At 43.3% G+C, this 18,872-nt stretch overlaps 1 long non-coding RNA gene across 1 annotated transcript in view; it reads left to right on the forward strand.

Moving 5' to 3' along the window:
- The window catches only part of LOC109307124, a 24,843-nt gene extending 22,231 nt beyond the window's left edge, over positions 1–2,612 (forward strand). The window contains exon 3 of the long non-coding RNA XR_002100171.1: positions 2,602–2,612. This is a non-coding gene — a long non-coding RNA (uncharacterized LOC109307124). The remainder of the gene's footprint in view (positions 1–2,601) is intronic.
- The last annotated feature ends 16,260 nt before the right edge of the window (positions 2,613–18,872 follow it).

An 18,872-nucleotide genomic window follows, 5' to 3' on the forward strand; every position in this document is an offset into this window, starting at 1 on the left:
GGGCACCGGGGGGTGGAAACTGCAGGGATGGTAGCCCCTGCTGAGGCCACAAAGCCTGTCAAGTTTCAAGGAGATGGGTGCAGGGGTTTAGGGGACACTGTACCTCAAGCTGTGGACAAGCAAAACTCATGACATGGGTGACACTGTGTGTTAAGGCACAGCAAGGTGAAAGCTTCCTGCCTGCTAGCCCAGGGGTGGGCAAAATACAGCCCATGAGGCCATTCTATCCAGCCCATGGGGGCCCCTAAAAAAAAATTTAGAAAATTAATCCTTGGTTCCTGTAAAAAAAAAACAGGAACCAGGGGCAGCAAGGTCCAGGGGAAGACTGGTGGGCTTCTGCAACAGCAGGGCCTGCCCAAACCCGCTTCTGCAGCCAGAAGCCCCAGCAGGGACTTCTGGCCTAGGACCATGCAAGTGCACCATGCTGGAACTTCAGGGGAGGGGGTGGGGGCAGTGCACTGCAGCAGCAGCTGTGGGCCCCCCAGCTTGCCACGCTGGGCAGTGTTTGCTGCTGCTGCCCACCCGGAGCTCGCATGCTGGGAAGCACAGAGGCGGCAGTGGCAAACGGGGGAGGCGCAACTGCTGCCACTGCAGCGCAGCCCAGACAGGTGATCCCGGAGCTGGTGTGGAGCCCAGGCTGGCAGCAGGGGTGGGTTACAAGCTGGTGCTGAGCATGGGAGAAGCAGCCACTCACCCACCCCATGCCTGGCACCCCATGCTGCAGCTGCCCACAGCCCATGTGGTGCTGCCTGTTCCTGCTCAGGACAGCCCCACGCGGACTGCGAGTGGCTGCAGCAAGAAGCGCCGGCCATGGGGTGGGCAAGGGGCCACTTTTCCCTCACACTCAGCATCAGCTCGTTCCCTGCAGGCAAGCAGGGGGTCAGGGCTGTGTGCTGTCCCCCACCTGTACTGTGGGGCTGGAGTCACTGGGAGTGAACGGGAGCATGGGGCCTACACCGGTGTCCTGGGGCCAGCACCAGCGGAACCCAGGGCAGGGCAGCAGGAATACAGGATCCCGGCCGGCAGGGGCTCTATGGAGCTGGGCCAGCTCCCCCCTCTCCCTGCTGGTGCAGCCCAGCCGGGCTCCACAGACCCCTGCCAGCCTGTGCCCCACTCTGGGCCCCACCGGTGCTGGCTAACATTAGTCCCAAGATATTGGGACACTGGGACAACTACTTCCCTAGTATTGCAGCACCACCAGGACATTTGTAGCGCCCGCTTGCTCTCCCCATTCTTTTACCCAAAATGCCATTGGGTGTTCTTGGCCCATTTCAAGCTATTGTCCCTTGTAGTTGTGGAAAAGGGTTTAAAGTGGCGATTTTGGGGAGTTCTTGGGTTAAAAATTTCCTGCAGATGCAGGGGACTGGACTCAATGGCCCAGTCCACACATTTTAGTTCTCAGCTCCCATGGTCCTTTGGGACAAAGACCATTTCTTCAGTTAATTTGTATAGTGCACAGTAGAGGCTCAGTCAATCTCTGGATACTCTTGTAATAATAAAAATAAGAAATCATTTACTGGACCTCAAAGGGCAGAAGAATATTTGGAAATCAACAGATTGTAAAAAGTTTAAAGGCAAAGACTACCCCTAACTCTCGATGGACCCAGTCCAACGGCTCCAATTTTTGGAAGTCTTGACCAGAAGAGTTATTTGTGCCACCCTGTGGAAAACACATCCATGCAGAATTCCCATTGCATAGTGATATAAGTTTGTGGCCTTTAACTGAGCAAAGAAAAGAAAGAAAAACCTTACTGATGTAAGGAACATAAATTTTTGTCCTTTGAGCTCAGTGCTAGAATCTGGCACGCAAGGAGGTTTTGCTTTGGTAGCTGAACCAAGAACTTGGGGAAGATTTTTTTCTTGTGTTGAACCAAAGGAAGAAAAAAGGTAAAAGATTAAATGAGAAAGCCCCCTCCACCCAAATCATTTTAGGTCAACCCAAAGCATTTTCTACAATCTATAACAAAATGCTTTATTACATTTTATTAATTTAAGAACAGATTTAGAGAAAGAAGCAAAAGAAGTTTCCAAGTTAAAATTTTCATTCTTAAAGATCCAAACGAAAGGTGTCGAGGATTTTCTCCCTTCTTTAATAGTCTCCCCATTTTGTGGGGGGCTGAAACCAAATGTAACTAAGTGTAACCCAAAACCTTGAATGGTGTTGACCCTTGCCAGTTTTAGCTAAATTTACTGGGGGCGGGGAATTGCACAGTTTTTAATGCATGTGAAAAACAAAGCCTCACTCCAAGTCTAGTACAGTTTACCAGACCTAGACTGATATAGGATCAGAGTTGAAAAATCAGTTGAAGTCTCACACGTCCACTGAGTTTTACTTTGAGTTTGGAGTTTTAAATCAAACTCTGAACATCTCTCAGGATAGCCTGGGGGGAACTGTAGTCAATGAAGGGCATGTAAGCCTCAAACCAAACAGTGGTAAAATTCTGTAAATTCTGTCACTTGCCCCGCACACCACAGAAGTTCAGAATCCAAATCCTGTGATATATTATGAGGTATTCAAGATTTACTCAAATCACAAAGTATGAACAAGTATTAATAGTTAACAGATTCATAGCAAGATCAATAGTCCCAGAAGAGCTACAGTAATTATGCAAACATGTTGTGTGCAGTGTTGCAACCACAAAGAAAGGGTTGCGGGCTCGAGTACAGCAGGCAAGAAGTAGGAATGTCTGAGTTCTACAACTGCACTGCCTGGGACAGTCTGGGGATGACTGCCAGTCCAACAGCATTTGGTCCCATCACAAAGGAACAGGTCCCCAGAATCCCTTGGCATGGCACTAGCCCGACTATTTCCACTGTGCATATTGCTATTGATGCTTGGATTTTTCATCTAGCTTAGCTAAATCAAGTGGAAGTCATGCTTTGGAAACAGTTTTATCTATGTGACCGTATTTCTTCTGTGATCACCCAGTCAAAAGAACATTGGTAACCTTGTTCCTTTCCATTTTCTACACCGTTTTGGGGATCATGGATTTCTGCATAAGCTACAAAACAAGACAGATGAAACAGCATCTGGGGGAACTGGCCTCATAGCACAGACTTTACTTTGATTCCTTTAGCCCAAGCCCATCAGTTTATTTCTCCCACAAACTGATTTTTCATGAAGAGATGTTTCCAAACTTGCTTAGCTCCCCTAAAATCTCAGCAGCACCAGCCAAACAGAAGGGAAGCTCTAAAAAGAATTCCAGAGATCAACATCTTGCCTAAACATCACCCAGGCAGGCAGGTTAGATCTTCAGGGGCCAGTATATCCCAGATTGCCCAGACTTGCTAAAGCAGACCACATGTGAAGTGACAGCTGCCTCAGCTTCCCCCCCCACCCCCAATAATTTAGCACTTTTTTTTTTTTAAATGACATAGTTCTTATACCAGGGTCTTTTTTCCTAGCAGAGGGAGTGAGAGTATCCTGCTCAACTCCTATTGCTTTTAGAGTTTCTGCAAATTCTAAAAATGACCATAATCCCAGCTTCCCCCATCTTTCTCAGCCCCAAGAAACGTGCCTCTCCTTCCTCTATTCATTTCATCATTCACCCCTAAATGGCTCTTATTTAAAACCCTGTGTCCTCATCTCATCTTCTTGGATGTGCCTTCTACTCCAACCTTGTGAAACAATTTCCTCTCCACCCCTTCGAATCATCTCGTCCAGAGGCAGGCAATTATTTTGGGCTGAGGGCTGCTTACCAAGTTTTGGCAAGCTGTCGAGGAATGTATGGGTAGCCCCACCCCTTGACAGATGCTCTGCCCCCTGGTCACCATCTTGTGAGCAGAAGTCCCACTCCATAACCCCCCAACCTTTGCCACCAGAAGTACTCCTTTCAGCAAGGGGTTTTGCCATCTTGGAACTAGGAACATACCAAATTATATTCTAAAATCAAACATTTACAACATTAATTTGATTTCAAAAAATATTTTTGTCCTGATTTACATGCGTTTGTGTAGCGTGGGAGGCTATATGTGGGGGGATAGCTGGGATGTGTGAGGGGGTGTGAGTGTGGGGTCTGCATGTATGGCAGTGTGAGAGGGGGTGCATGTGCATGGTGCAGCGTTAGCGTGCGACTTCCCTTATCAACACACACACCGACTCTGTCCCTCCCTCATTGCTCACTCCATCTCTCTCTCCCTCTCCCTCATTGCATGGGTGCATGTACATCCCCCCCCACTCCTAGTTCTGGGATACTAGCGCAGGCCCCATGTTCCCACAGTCCAGCCATGCAGCTGGGATCCAGGTGATGCAGAAGTGGCTGGCAGGCAGGCAGGGAAGCGCTGAAAGCAGCGGCAAGTGGGATGGAGTGTGCAGGTGCATGGGAGCTCAGTGACAGCTGGGTGGGAGCATGGGATTGCACCAGTGTCCCAGGGCCAGCACTGGCAGGGCCAAGAGTGGGGTGGCAGGACCACAGGGTCCTGGCTGGCAGGAGCTCTATGGCTCTGGGCTGGGTCCCATCTCCCTGCTGGCACAGTCCAGCCTGGCTCCACGATGCTACCACCCCACTCTAGGCCCCAGCCACTGCTGGGCCCAAAACACCATTGCAACCCCACACACCTGCCCAGCTATCACTGCGCTCCCAGACTTTCCTGTCTGTCACTGCAGTGCTCCAGCACCACGTGGTTCCTGGCTGCATGGCCATGACTACAGAACTCAGCAGGAGCCGGCCCAGCTCCAAGGACTGAGGCAGTCACCTGTGGTCCTCCCCTACCCCCATGTTATCATCTGAATTTTCCCAATCCAGCACAGGGAGGCAGGAACAGCCCCACAGTCCAAGGCCAGAAGCCTCTGCTAGACAGGGGCTTCCAGTTGGGGGGGACGAGTATGGGGGACTGGGATGGGGGGAGGCAGTGCCATGTGGGCCCCGCTGCTGGGTCCTACTGCCCCCGACTCATGTCATCTTTGACAAGCAGCCAGGAGCAGATAAATACTATTTTTCTAAATTTGTAGGGGCCCCACAGGCTGGATAGAGTGGCCTGGCAGGCTGAATCTGGGCTGTATTTCACCTGCCCTGATCTAGTCTTTCAGTACAAGAACATTCTCCTTTCCAGCTCCTGCTATGTTACAAAATCTTCCTGAAGCTCTTTCGTCTCATTGGTTCTTCATCTCATTTCAAATCTGGGCAGCAAACACATCCTTTCCCACTCCCATGTCAAGTCAAGTCAGTTCTGAGGCTGCTACAACCTGGGGCACCTTGGATGCTGTGCAGCATTGGGTATTCTTTGGGGAAAGTGACCAGGTGGCACCCACCTCCTCTCCAGGTATGGCTAGCTGCTGGCTCACAGGGAAGCTCATCTGCCCTTTGGCAAGTCTTGTTGGGTGTCCACACACACCCTCCTCACCCAGGCTAGCCCAGGTGAGGGTAGTGGTTTAGTCACTGACAACCCAAACACGGAACAGGTCGTACTGATTTACATTGTACCAGATTGCCTCAAGGGATGACAAGGTTGAATGGTCACAAACTTCTCCATGACCATTTCAGGCTGGGCATAAGTAAGAACTTCTTTACTGTCCAAGCCCCCAAGGTTTGGAACAGACTGCCACTGGAGGTGGTTCAAGCACCTGCTTTAAATGCCTTTAAGAGCTATTTGGATGTTTATCTTGCTGGGATCCTATGATCCCTGCTGACCTCCTGCCTCTGGGGCAGGGGACTGGACATGATGATCTTCTGAGGTCCCTTCCAGCACTAATGTCTATGAAATAGCAAACCAAGAGAGGCCTGGCCTGGCCTGACAGGGCCTCTTCCATGACTTTACATTATTCTCCGTCTTCACCTTCTGACCAGGAGCTCTCATGTTCCTGTAATCTGGACCAAACTACAATGAACGCATCAGGAGGGGTCTTCCCCCCCCCCCCCAATTGTGGCAAGCGTGGAAAATTCCCTAAAGTGATTATATCAAAATGGTATTTTGAAGAGTTTGGGGTTAGAAAGCCACACCCCAAATCTGCTGAATCTCTTTAAAAGTTTTCCAATGGTCATACATTATCTAACTTTTCTTGAAGTTTGAGCAAGAAGTAGTTCAGTCTTTACGAAGCAGAAAGCAGAGCAGGGTGGCCCCTTGGAAACTAACCGATTCAGAAATTAATAACATCAGAAGTAAACTGTTGCCTACTTACATGTTTCTGAATGAGTTAGTCCCCAAGATGCTACCCTGCCCTGCCTTCTGTTTGACTTCAGACTAACAACCAGTCTTAAGGAATTTAAAATCCCTGTAAGTCCTTTTGAACATCTCTAGTACTAAAATAAGGAGGTTTAAATTATTCAACTTAAACCTGAACACAGTCCTATTGGGAGAAAAGCTCTTAAGTGAACATGGGTTTTGATATGGTTAAACTATGCTTCACTTAAAGTTGTACCCTGCCTATCCCAATTAATGATCTGATATCATATAAAACCAAGCCATTTGTCTATGGTGCAATCTGAGTTAAAGACAATTAAGATGGATTTTCACAGACAGGATTGAAGGTGAACAGGGCATTACAGATTTGGCATTTCCCAGACCCAAGCACTTCCACTGTGCAACTACAATGGTTTTCTTGATTAGATTTTTGTTAAATACCCATGTTAAATCTGAAGGTGCTATCCCATTTTGTTGTATCCTTATAGAATCATATTCTCTTTTGCTAAAAGTTAAAAATCTTTCTTTTCTGCCATCTCTTCACCTGGACCATAGCAGAAATCCACTTCTCTTAAATTATTCATTTCTAGTTGTTCAATAGATACACTTTTCTATCCAACAATATCCCAGTCTTAATATCTACCCTCATAGTACCCTGGTAGCTTAATATTATTTCCACTTCCCAAGGATTTAGAGAATGAGAACAGCATTCCAATACATTTTCTCAGGCTGAGTAATGTAGTCTGTTCCACTTAGCAGGGCTTGGTCTGACTTGTATGCAAGTCCCATTCTTTTTTAAGGCTAGATTTGACTGCGGTTACCCACATGATTTACACTCCTAGGCCATGTCCACACAAGCATGGACATTTGGTTCCCTGGGGACAGCTAGCAATGGGACACCTTGTACCACTGCTAGTTGTCCTCAGGGCAGCCTTACTTGAGGGCCTCCTGGGGCTGCAGCAGTGGTGATCCTGCTGCTTGGAGCCTGTCTGGTAACTGGAGCGTGGCTCTGGCCAGCCAGGCTTCAGTTTTGAGCAGTATGCACCGTCTCCGCATGCATTGCTCCACCTTTTTCATGCAGGTTTTTTTGACCCCTGGATATCTAAGAATTGAACTCCCACCCCATGCTGCTCCCTTGCAGTGCAGAGAGCATCTGACTGTGGGGAATGTGGCCCTGTAGATGTGTCTGGGTGCCATATACTGTATGGCTATGCTCATCTGGATGCAGCAGTAGAGACAAGTGGGATCATTAGTGCAGAAAGGGACTGCTTCATGGAATGGTGGTACTGCTGGGAACACAGATTTTAAAGTGAGCTAAGGTTTAGCATGGATAGTCTGGAGCATGGGAGCTAGAGAATGCCCTCCTATCCAATGCTTGCAGTTCTGTCTATATGCCATTGACCAAAGAGACAGAAGCCACTCAATGACAGAAAGGAACCCCTGATATTAGGGAGGATACATGATGTTTCAGCATCTTCCTGTGCTGGCAAGGCCAAATACATTAGTTTCTCTCTCATACACACATAGTGCCATGGATTTATAGGACTCTGTTAAGGTGTGCAAAAGGGATACAAATGGTTATGAGGGAATAAGATTTGCCAGAAACCCACACTAAGCATCTTCTGCAATTCTGGGGGGGAGCAGAACATACGCACCCTTTCTTTTGCAGCCTCAGAACACTTTCATTGGGAAAAGCTACAGCCATTTGGCCCATCATTGGAAAGCTATTAGCAGGAAAATGAATGACAGCAGCTCAAGGATAGCAAACCCCAGACAAGGCCCTCAGGGCACGACAGCACCAAGGCGCCTAGGCTACCTTAACTGCTAATTTGCTGGACACTCACACAGCTCAGCTCTGCACCCTCCCTTAGGCTGTAGCTGAGTGGAACCCATTAACATTTAAAAATACTTGCAGAAAATCAGAGGGGAAAAATGGTATGTGTGGAGGCCCATTACTCAGCGCACTTTCATGTGTGCCAAAGTTTGCTGGCATGGCTTTGAGTTTGATAGGGAACATCTGGGCTGCTGTTGCTATGTGTAGATTGGCTAAGGGCAGTGAACAAAAGGGGTTTGTGCAGGAATGCACGAGGGGGGAAAATGTCTCTGAGAAGGAAACACAAAAAAACTCTTTTGTGAAGAAAGCCTAATGTACTTCCCATGTTCATGCTTTTTAAGAGGGATGAAAGGCTTTTCCCCCCTCAAAAGAATGCCACAATAATGAATGTTAAGGCACTGGTCTTAAACACAGACCAGTGGCCTTGTGCCTCTGTGCATTTGCTTATTACTTCAGTCTGGTAAAACTATTTTGATTCAAGGGGACCATATTAGCAACAGAGGAGAAAAAAAGTCATGTATGAAAACAGCAGCTCTTTTCAGCACAGGCTCTGAAATCCATTCATACTTTTATTGCAGGATGCTGTATGTATCATTGCTATTGTTACCCTATGGTGCTGACAAAAATTGAAGCACAGAAAGCCTAAACATGGGATTTTCCAAAGCACAGCATTGACTTAACACCCAGTGGTATAATTCACCATGATTTCAGTGAGATATTAACAAGTACCTAGCACTGGTTTATCGCCCCCTGTTAAACAGGCACTGATTAGAAATTTAAAGATTGTGGAAACACCAGTGAAAATATGCATTGTTAAAAACTTAAAACATCTTATACAAAAGGTTATATATATTTTTAGTTCTAGATCTTTTTGGGGAAAGGATGATAGGATTTCAGTAGATGTTTTCAAGGGAGGATATATTGATAACTTATACAGAGATATTATGATAGATAGTTTCAGTAATAGTCCTCTTAATCTTCAACCTATATTCTTCCATGCCTTTTTTTTTTTTTTTTTTAATGCTGCTGCTCATTGAGAAAGCTATTTTCCACTCCGTAAGAGCACCTAACCAATAGAGGAGACAGGGTCTAATTTTCAAGTAACCTACAGTCCATGAAGCATTAACATTTCTAGCCTGCTTAGGCACTTTTTTTCCCCATAACCCAACCTGGTTGTTACTTGCATCTCTAGACTAAAGTACCTTTGAAAAACTGGACCCTAGGAGATTAAGACCTATTGAATTTCAAGAAGCCTGGGGATCATCATTTCAAAATCCTAGATCTGCTCACGGGCAGGTAAAGGTAGTTGGCAAATGGTGTGGTACATCATTGCATATAATACATTCTTCTCCAGGTAAAAAGAAACTAGCAACTTTATTAATATGCTAAGGGCCTGCAGGTATATTATTTAGCTTAAGATCAAAGCAGAAACTAATATAAACTTTACTGAATTCTGTGATTTGCTATATTACATATCTTGTATTAAAACACTACACACTAGGCAAAAGCAATTACAAAAAAAAGTGTTGTTTCTTTAGTCTTGTACTCATTAGAATTAAATCATGTACACCCCTCAGATTCATAAAACAAAAATCAAGCCATCTGGAGCATCTTTATAGTCCATCTAATACTTTACTGAAAAATATTTTCACACCCAAGTTAATGTTTTAGTTAGACTTAAAAACAGTCTGTAGGGATGTGAAATAGGTGCTATATTCCTAGGAGGAACTAAGAGGCAGCTGAATTGCAGCGGAAAGAATAGCTTGATTAGTGGAAAATTAATACTTTCAAAAAAGGAGGGGTCATTAAAACCTGTAGAATGAAGAGTTTGCAGGAATCAGGTAGATTGTAATAATCCATGAAGTCAAGCAACTCCATTGCTGCTGCCTGAATAGAAATGCTACTACCACTGCCAAACAGTGGGCACGTCTACACATTGCCGAAAGGAAGTACTAAAACATGGCTCCGTAGCAACATCACCATATAGCAGCATGTAGACATGCCCACTGTCCAGCAGTGATAGCGGCATTTCTATTCAGGCGGCAGCAAGGGAGTCACTTGACTTTATGGATCATTACAATCTACCCAATTCCTGCAAATGCTTTGTTCCACCGGTGTTGATGACCCTCTCCTAAAGCACAACACAACATGGGTGGTTACTGCACTGTGCCAGCAGCACATGGGTACGTTTCACTGCTACATCACTGTAGCAGTGTAGTATACCCAGCGAGCATGCCACTAGAGTGGCATAGCTGGCAATCATGTGTAGATGCACTTGAAAGTTATGTTGCTGTAGTGCACCGTACAGTGACATGTAGATGCTCCCAGTTTGTTTTAAACTTTGGGCAAACCAGGAATGAAATGGGGATGGGGGAGGTGAAACTGTACCACTGGTCTCAAATGAAGCTCAGGCTCTTGTGTTGCTTATACTATTGAGACACTTTCCTCTTCAGTCGTTTCCCTGAGTGATACAATTAATTTAAAAACCAGCAATTCTGGCTCAGGTTAATAGCCCAGACTGTTCCTGGTAACATGTTTCACTTTCAATTTATACATCCATTTCAACCATAGCTAGTCAGGATTTTGTTTTTAGGTTTTAATTAAGAAAAAATCTATTGAAAATAGGCTTTTAATTGATTGTGACACATTTTTCAACTTTAAAAAAAAATTGAGAATTTTTTAAATGTCAACATATTTTGCTCAACATTATGTAAAAAGAAAAAATAATAGTTTTCCAGCATAAAATGTAAGCTAGTAATCCAACAAAGAGTCAAAACGTCAAAACAAGTTTCAAAATTATTAAAACTTAATATTTTGATTGAGCCAGAATGATTTCCCCCAGATGTTCAGTTCACAAGTTTTATGAGATTGTAAAATGTTCTTATCTTTGGCTTTTCATTGCAGTTAATCACAAAAATTGTTTGCAGAATAAGAAAACCCTTTGATCTAATAAGAATTAGAGTTCCATCCACCACTAATTCTTATTCACAAGAAAACTTTTACTTCTCACTTGTGCTTGCTTGGTTTCCTCAATTTCTTCCTGCACAGAAACTACCCAAGGCATCAGATACATCCAATCATAGAAGAGAGACAATTAATATTCTATCTACTGTAGTAGTGATGCACTCAACACCACAAAGGCTTGATTTTTCCTTTGTAGAATTTTTGGTCATCTTTCTCATACGATATTCTCTAAAATGTTTCATAGTTCCATCTTTGAGGACTTTCATAAGGATTGTATCACCCACTTTTCATGCTGCTAATAACTACTTTTGCTGTAAGTCTAGGGAAAATACTTAGGTATCTTTTTAACAATGCAAAAAGTTTGGGTTTTTTTTTTAAACCATCCCATAAGTCAAGAGTGACTGGATGGATTTTACTCAAACTTTCCAAAAAAAATTCACCTCTGGGCAGAAGCCAAGCCTGAAGAATTTCAGCCTAAAAAGAGAATGTTTCAGAAGTTATGAGCTTGTGAAAACAGGGGTTATTATGGAAATTGTTTTTTACTACCATAATTATAACACCACAGACAGTGTCTGCTGCAATATATAATATTATGAAGCTCTTGTCAGCATTTAATAGATCTCTTAATTAACTGCTGCAGAGCAACATGGTAACCTTTTATTTTTGAGAAAACTTTTGGGAGTTGCAGATTTTTAAAGCATTTTAAAAATTTATCTCTGGGAACCTTAATAAAGTTCACAGAATAGACTAAATACAAGACACAAGTGTGTATCTTGTTGGCATTGCTTAATGAGAGCATTTTTTTCTGTTAAACTACATAATCCAGAAACAACAATAATGTTTGGGTTGGCTATAAGCCAGACATTTTGGATCTGAATTTAACTCTCCCAATCTTGGGTGCTATTTAGAACCACAACTTGGTTCAGCTTCTTATAAAGGGGGTATTTGCAAAACATGGACCTGGACTTACTGGACTTTTGAACCTTCACCCATCATTCCTAAGTTTCATGGTTTGTGACTGGTTTCCATCTTTAGATAATGGTTTACAGTCAGATAATGTTCCGCTGCCTCCCAGCCTTGGGGTGCAGAAGAGTGATGCTTAATGCTGGGCATATGCAGGCCCAGAGGAGGGACAAAAAGCTATGAAGTAAAGGCAAGAGTGGGTAGTGTTCCACCTTAGCACCTCTGATCCTGAAGCTTGCCAGGGACTGAATGGTCTCTTAGTGCAACTTAGAGCAACCTCAAAGCTACTCTAGGCTTTGCCTAGTGGTCTCAAAAGGGCCACTGCGATAACAGAACAGAGCACTGCAGGATCCTGACCCCACTAAAAGGACACCTCCCTTGTGTGATATAGGACTGGACTGGCTATATTAGCTCCATGCCAACGCAGGAGTCCCTTACATATGGGGAATCCCAGCTGGGAACTATGCCATTTAAGTTTGCTTTTTAGGGCAAGTGACATCAAAGCAGACTTAATGGAACAGAGGATATGCCTCCCACATTTTCCAAAGATCTATCCCATGAAGAAATTATACTAGTTGTAGGAATAGCATGAAGATTGCTGTTATTTTTAGTACATTTACATCACCCACACTGAGGACACTACGGAGTAGGCTTACTGCTAAAGAGGGGAGAAAGGGCTTTCAATATCTTTTTAGGCTCAGCAGGAAATGGATGATGTCCTGAGCCAGGGAGTCAGAAATAAGGGTTTTGCTGCAGCATTACAGGAAGGGGGCATAAAAGTACTCAAGGGAAATAGATACATCCCAGCTGCTCTCTTACGCTATCAAGCATATGCTAGGTAATATTATATAACAGTAACATGTAAAAGCCCTGCCGCGCTAGGAGCTGTACAGGCACACAGAAAGAAACAACTGCTGACCTGCAGAATCTGCAGTCTAAATAGGTAGGGCAGACACAGGAGAAAGAAGCAGAGGGAGATTAAATGACTTGCCCAGGTCACTCAAGTCCAATATCCAACTCATCAGACCATAGTTTCTTTTAGCCAGAAGGCTGAAATCTCTCTCCAGGTACAGGAAATGCCCATGGATGCAGCAATAACAAGCACCAGGAAACATGCAGAGATGCCAGGCAAGGAGATGTAGTGTTTGAGTAGTTCCTGCATGTGAGTTCAGATGATTAGACAACCAAGTCATTCTGTAACAAATTACTGTTTGTTTCCATCTGGCAGCTTGTACTGGTAAGTCATGTCATAATTTAGAAGTCAGGACTGGTTACACTTTAATTATGTCATGGTTGTCAGGTACTTACTTGGACAGCAAAAGCTTCAGTGCTGTTACTACTCAGCTAATACAGCACTGATGGTTCCTCAGATAAACTCTTATTCTGAAATAACCTGTCTGCTCTGCTCCACTTCCTACAGCTGCATCATTACCCTGGTTAAGGGCATGAGTGACAGGTGTAGTATCACTAGAAAAACCTCACCAGCTTGCTTTTCTACACCCCTTCTCTGCCACAAAAATGACACAACTCCTCCCAGCACTGCAACCTTGTTGGCATTTATACATCCCTTTGATAATGCTGATTGCTGAACAGCTGCTCTCTCTCTTCAACCATTCAAAGATTAGTTTGTTTTCCTAACACAATTACTGCCACGTGGCTCTGTTTTCTACAAGGATCAAGTCTGAATAGAGATAAAGAGCTGATAAGATCTAACACCACTACAGAACACTTACCAGCTTTTGGTTTTGTTTTTTTGGCTAGTGTGATACCTCTGTATGGCTCCGAGGTAGAGCTATGCACACTGCTCCCTATCCCCAGACTTAATGTCATTCCAGCAGCAATTTTCCTGCTATGCTCAGTGCTAAAGAGAAGGGCTAAACCTGTGGCTGAACTTGTGGACCATACCTCAGGTGAGGTGGATGACTCTCCTGTAGTTTTCCTGTGTACTTTAGCTGTGTCACTTAATCTCTCTGCATCTCATTTGTCCAGCTGATAAAAGAAAAGGAGCAATAACTTAAACTTCTGCAGAAAAAAACCCACACTTCACAGAATAAGGCTCTATCTTTGTGTGGGGTACTGTGGCTGCACCGACACAGCAAAACCGAGGGGCAGTTGTAGCATGTGTTAGTACCTCTTTGTTAGCTGAATTTGGCTGGCATGTGTTACAACAGCACTGAAGATGCAGGGACATAGGTGTCTGCATTCACTAGTAACCACATAGAAGAACATTTGCATTAAGACTTTTAGTCCATATGAAAATCTGTATCACCACATCTTCATGGTAGCTGATACCCTGGCTAGATAAAAGTGCTTTACAATAAGTTTTTCCTTCCTTTTGTAGCATAGCTTTATACGCCTGTCTGTACACGACTTAACACAATCAGGTTTCTGAGCTTGTTTGGGACTTCTGGGAGCTACTATAAAAAAAATATTAAATAGATCTGATATGTAAAATGAATGCTTCTAAAGATAGGCCTTGCATTCAGCAAAGATCCACTCTTGCGTTCCAGATCTGGAGATGAGAACTGAACAGGAAACCATTCCTGAACAATTACTCCAGAGTGGTATGTGAGAAACAAAGCATACTTGGAAAAGACATTCGGGGGGAATCTATCTGTTTCCAGATACATCTGGCAAGTATGCTGGGCTATCTCATAAAGCTGCTAGTACTTTATTTTAATTACAAGCCTTAATATATTAATTGAAGGCTATCAGTGACCTGAGATGTATTTCCCTCTCCTATTATAACAGCCTGTGGGAATCTGGAAACCACGGCATTGAAGTTAGTAACTTTAATTGTACAAGACCTAAAATAGACAACTGGAAAAACAAACAAACTCACTGTTTCCAATCAAGAAAGGATTTTCTGTTAATTCTTTCACCACTGGCATTCTTCCCTAGTGAGCAGTTTCAACAGATCCTCAAACATGGGGCTGGGAAGGTTATGATGAACTGTAGAGTAACCTATCTGGATCTCTTTCATGGGGCCAGAGAAGGTGTGTCAAATCATTCCTTATTGACAGACCCTAGTTGGAAAGAAAGGACCAAGCCTAAATAGTAGTGACTTAAAGTCATGAATTGATGGGCACATAAATGGTGGTTCACAAGTGATATGTGTTGCCTACCCACACGTGTGCTTTATCAACTTTGAGAAATGGACAGATAGCTACTCACCCACCTAATTTTTTCAACATGCAATTACAATTGTTTCCAACTGGCCAATTCTTCTCCCCTATCCATGATGGCACAAAGAAAATGTATATCTGGAAAATGTAGTGGGGAGACTTTATTGGGGTTTCTGTGTTATGCCCCTTTACATGGGAAGAGACTTGGGTCCAGGCTTAACTCCTAGGAAGACAGAGGTATTTCTGCTGAAGGGCAGTTCTCGCAATCACTACAAGAGCCCTGCGTTCTGTGGTTCTTTCATGGTGTTTTATGTTTCTTCTTTTATTGAGTTCATGTGGAATAAAAGCCATCTAGGATGAAATGACATGTGCATTTTGTAGAACTGGTCAGAAAACAGTTTTCTCCTATGGACATTTTTTTCTTGAAGTTTTCAGCAGCAATTTCAAAAATGCATATATAAAAAAGAAAACCCCACAAACCAAAAATATTCAACTAAAAATGGATGAAAAATTATTTTTGGCTGGAAAAAAAAAATGGCCAAAGATTGCTGAGATCTGGATCTGGTTTTCAGTAAAAATCTAAAAAAAAAATTCAGTTGACATTTTTTAGTTTTGAAACTTGAACATTTTGAAAACAGAAACTGTCCATAAAAATATTCATTTAGTAAAAACATTTTGTGGAAAAATGAAGTGTCAATGGATTTTTTTGACCAGCCTCAAAGCTTTGTTCTTTGCATATAGAAAAAGCAGTGCATCTGATTTGTGTCTCTCATCTTGTAGAACCTGCTCTCACATCCCTGTCAGGCGCATGATGCTAAAACGGCAATTTTGCCCAGCATAAGCTAACTTTTATTAAAAACACTTCACTTCTGTTTTCCTTAAGTGTAATTATGCTACATTTCCCTTATGTCCTTGCTGCAATAAGGTGTTTAACAGAAGTCACAGGCTTGTTGGAATCTGACAAGACAATACCATGAGTGCTTCTGCTATGGCCTCAAACTTGTGACCTCCAGGCTGTCAACTATGCACCTTTGCCATCCTAGTCCCATGCTAGCCTTTAACATTCATTACTAGAGGAAGTTACGTAAATGGGTTTATATTACAAAAAACCTGTGGTTGGCATTGCATACCAAACCCAAAGCCTAGTATAATAGCAATATTATAAAACCCTTTGAAATAAAAACTCAACATTTCTTTCTCAGTTCTTCATCTAAAAAGTCAAGGTGGAACATGAGGAGAGCATTTGGGTAACACCTGCCAAAATGTGCAGGTGTTACATTAGCCGAGGGAGTTAGACTACACTGAGTCACCAGAATTCTCGACATGTTAATTAATATTCCATAAAGCAAAAGGATTCACATGCTGTATTTTAGGCAACAGGATCCAAAGTGCAGTCATTGGTTCATTCTAAGCTCTTCCACTCAAAACATTACAAAAGATAGACATGGCAATCTAGCCTGTGTCTTCTACATGCAGATTATTTAAATACTCTCCTTAAATATCAGGACTATAACATAGGGAAAATGTGTTTTACATGGAGAGGAAAAATATACTGCGACCCAAAAAAGTTTTAATAAAAGTGCAACTTCAATGTGATTCAAACTGACTCTCTTTGGAATGAGGAATACGTTTAGTCTCTGGCCTGCCCTGTAAATAATTTACAGGTAACATTAGCTCATGTGGTTTCTTAAATTCACTACAAATTTTATTGAGGATGACAAGAAAATAATTATAATTAAAAAATAGGCAATATCCTCAGCCAGAGTAAATCAGCAAAGCTCTGCTGCCTTCACTGAAGCCATACTGCTTTATATTATCAGAGGATCTGACCCATAGACCATCAACTCAAAAACAGTTGGTTGATTAAGATCTATTTATGTTCAAAACTTAATTCAAATCAACCCTAATGAGTCATCTGATTTGCTTTTTCAGCCAAATAGATAAAAATGAAAAATGAGTTTCGCATGTTTTGACTATATATTTCTCCATAAACAAGGTGGTTAGTTAAACTGCGGTTTTGCATGTTGTCAGAATGATTTGTTCTGTGTCAAAGCCATAAAACAAAAATTGTTCTAACCCCAATTCATGGAAGCATCTCTATTCAGGAAAACACGTAAGCATGTGTTTAAATCCCATTGAAGAAGGGCAGAATCCTATTTCACTTCATGTGTCCAAATGGCATTCACTTAGCCGTGTAACTGGCAGCTTGCCGCTTATGCACAGTTTGCAATGCTGCTTCGTGTGTAACATGGAGCCATAAATGTCAATATGGTTACTGAGCCTGTGGAGTAGGCAGCACACTGGCTGAACAGGTCATGTCTCTGTGTGTGCACCTGTCTTGGGCAAGCATAAGTGATAAAATTGTATCGGGCAAAACTGCATGCCTCATAGGTGGTAGACAATCAAAGAAGTGAAGGAGAAGGGTTCTTTCATGTTTTAGCCCAGTAGCTGATGGCACTCACCAAGGAATCAGGAGACTTGGGTTCTAGACCTCCCAGACCTAGAAAGGGTTTTAGCCTACAGGTATCCTCTGGGTTCTAGCATTGAACTTTTGTTCTCAATGGGAATGTCTACACAAGACATTTAATGCACATTGGACTAATTCTACTGCACATTAACATGGCTAATGCACAGTAGACAAAAAGTTCATTTGTGCTAATGTGCAGTAGCACCAGTTACAGTGCACTAAGTTAGTACCTGTTATTATAGGTACTACTTTTAATGCACTGTAATTACAGCACATTAATGAACATGTAGATATACCCAGAGGGACAGATGCTTCCCTGCTGCTCTACATCCATTTGATCCAGTGAATATTAAATGTGTGGTGCAGTAGCTCTTCAAGAGGAGGACTGCAGAGGGGCTTGGACTGGATAATCCTTAACCTGTGGCCTGGTGGTTAAAGTACTATGCTAAGGGGTTACAGAGATGTAGGTTCCCACACAACCTCTGGGAACCTACATCTCTATAACCTCTTATACAGTAGTTTAACCACCAGGCCACAGGTGGTTATTGAACTAAAACATGAGAGGGTCTACTTCCTCATTTTTTCAAGGTCAGAATTTTGGGATTTATGTCCAGCTATGCATGCATGGAGCCATGTATCTATCCAGACAGAGCACAACTTACTGTGCAGGCTCAGTAGTCATGTGGACACTTACATGAGTACCCTAATGGCAGCTATATGGCTTGGTAACTGCCATGTGGTCATATAAAGTGAAATAGGATTCCGTCCTAAGTGTAAGTGGTATTTAGGTTTTTAAGAATAATCTTATTTCACTCTGCTCAAGTCCCTGCAACACCACAAAAGCAAAAATTATATAGGTCTTCTTGGCCGCTTTTTGGGTACATCTACACGTTATTAGCATGGAGCAATAAATTCTGGCACGTATTGTGCCAGAGTTTATTGCTCCCAGGCACCACATTTGAATGTGCATACTCTGACCCAGCCAAGTCAGAGTAGCCCCAGCTGGCAGGTGGCCTGGGTGGTCAGTCTGGAGCTGCTCGCTGTGGCTCAACATGCTGTGGAGGGAGGGGCTGGCTGGAGAATGAGGGTGCTCCAATGCGTGGGGCTAGCTGGCAGGCAGCCCCCACACTGAAGCACTCTTGCGCTGCAGCAACCCACATCAGTGTCTACACATGCAGTGCTGCTCACTGAAGAACTCAACCATAGGATGGCACTTATATTTATGTAATTGGAGTGTACCTGATTGTGTACTCCCTTCTCCAATTGAAGAGAAATGTTATCAAGGCAGGTGTGCTGTGGGGGAAAACTGCTGGCTGTACACAGTTTTCCTTCTTCCCCTACAGAGAGCCAAACCAGGACACTATATAACTTACTTATTAATACAAGTTTATTAATATTT

The sequence above is a fragment of the Crocodylus porosus genome, unplaced genomic scaffold, assembly GCF_001723895.1.
Source record: "Crocodylus porosus isolate Cpor-Errol unplaced genomic scaffold, CroPor_comp1, whole genome shotgun sequence".
Taxonomy (NCBI): domain Eukaryota; kingdom Metazoa; phylum Chordata; order Crocodylia; family Crocodylidae; genus Crocodylus; species Crocodylus porosus.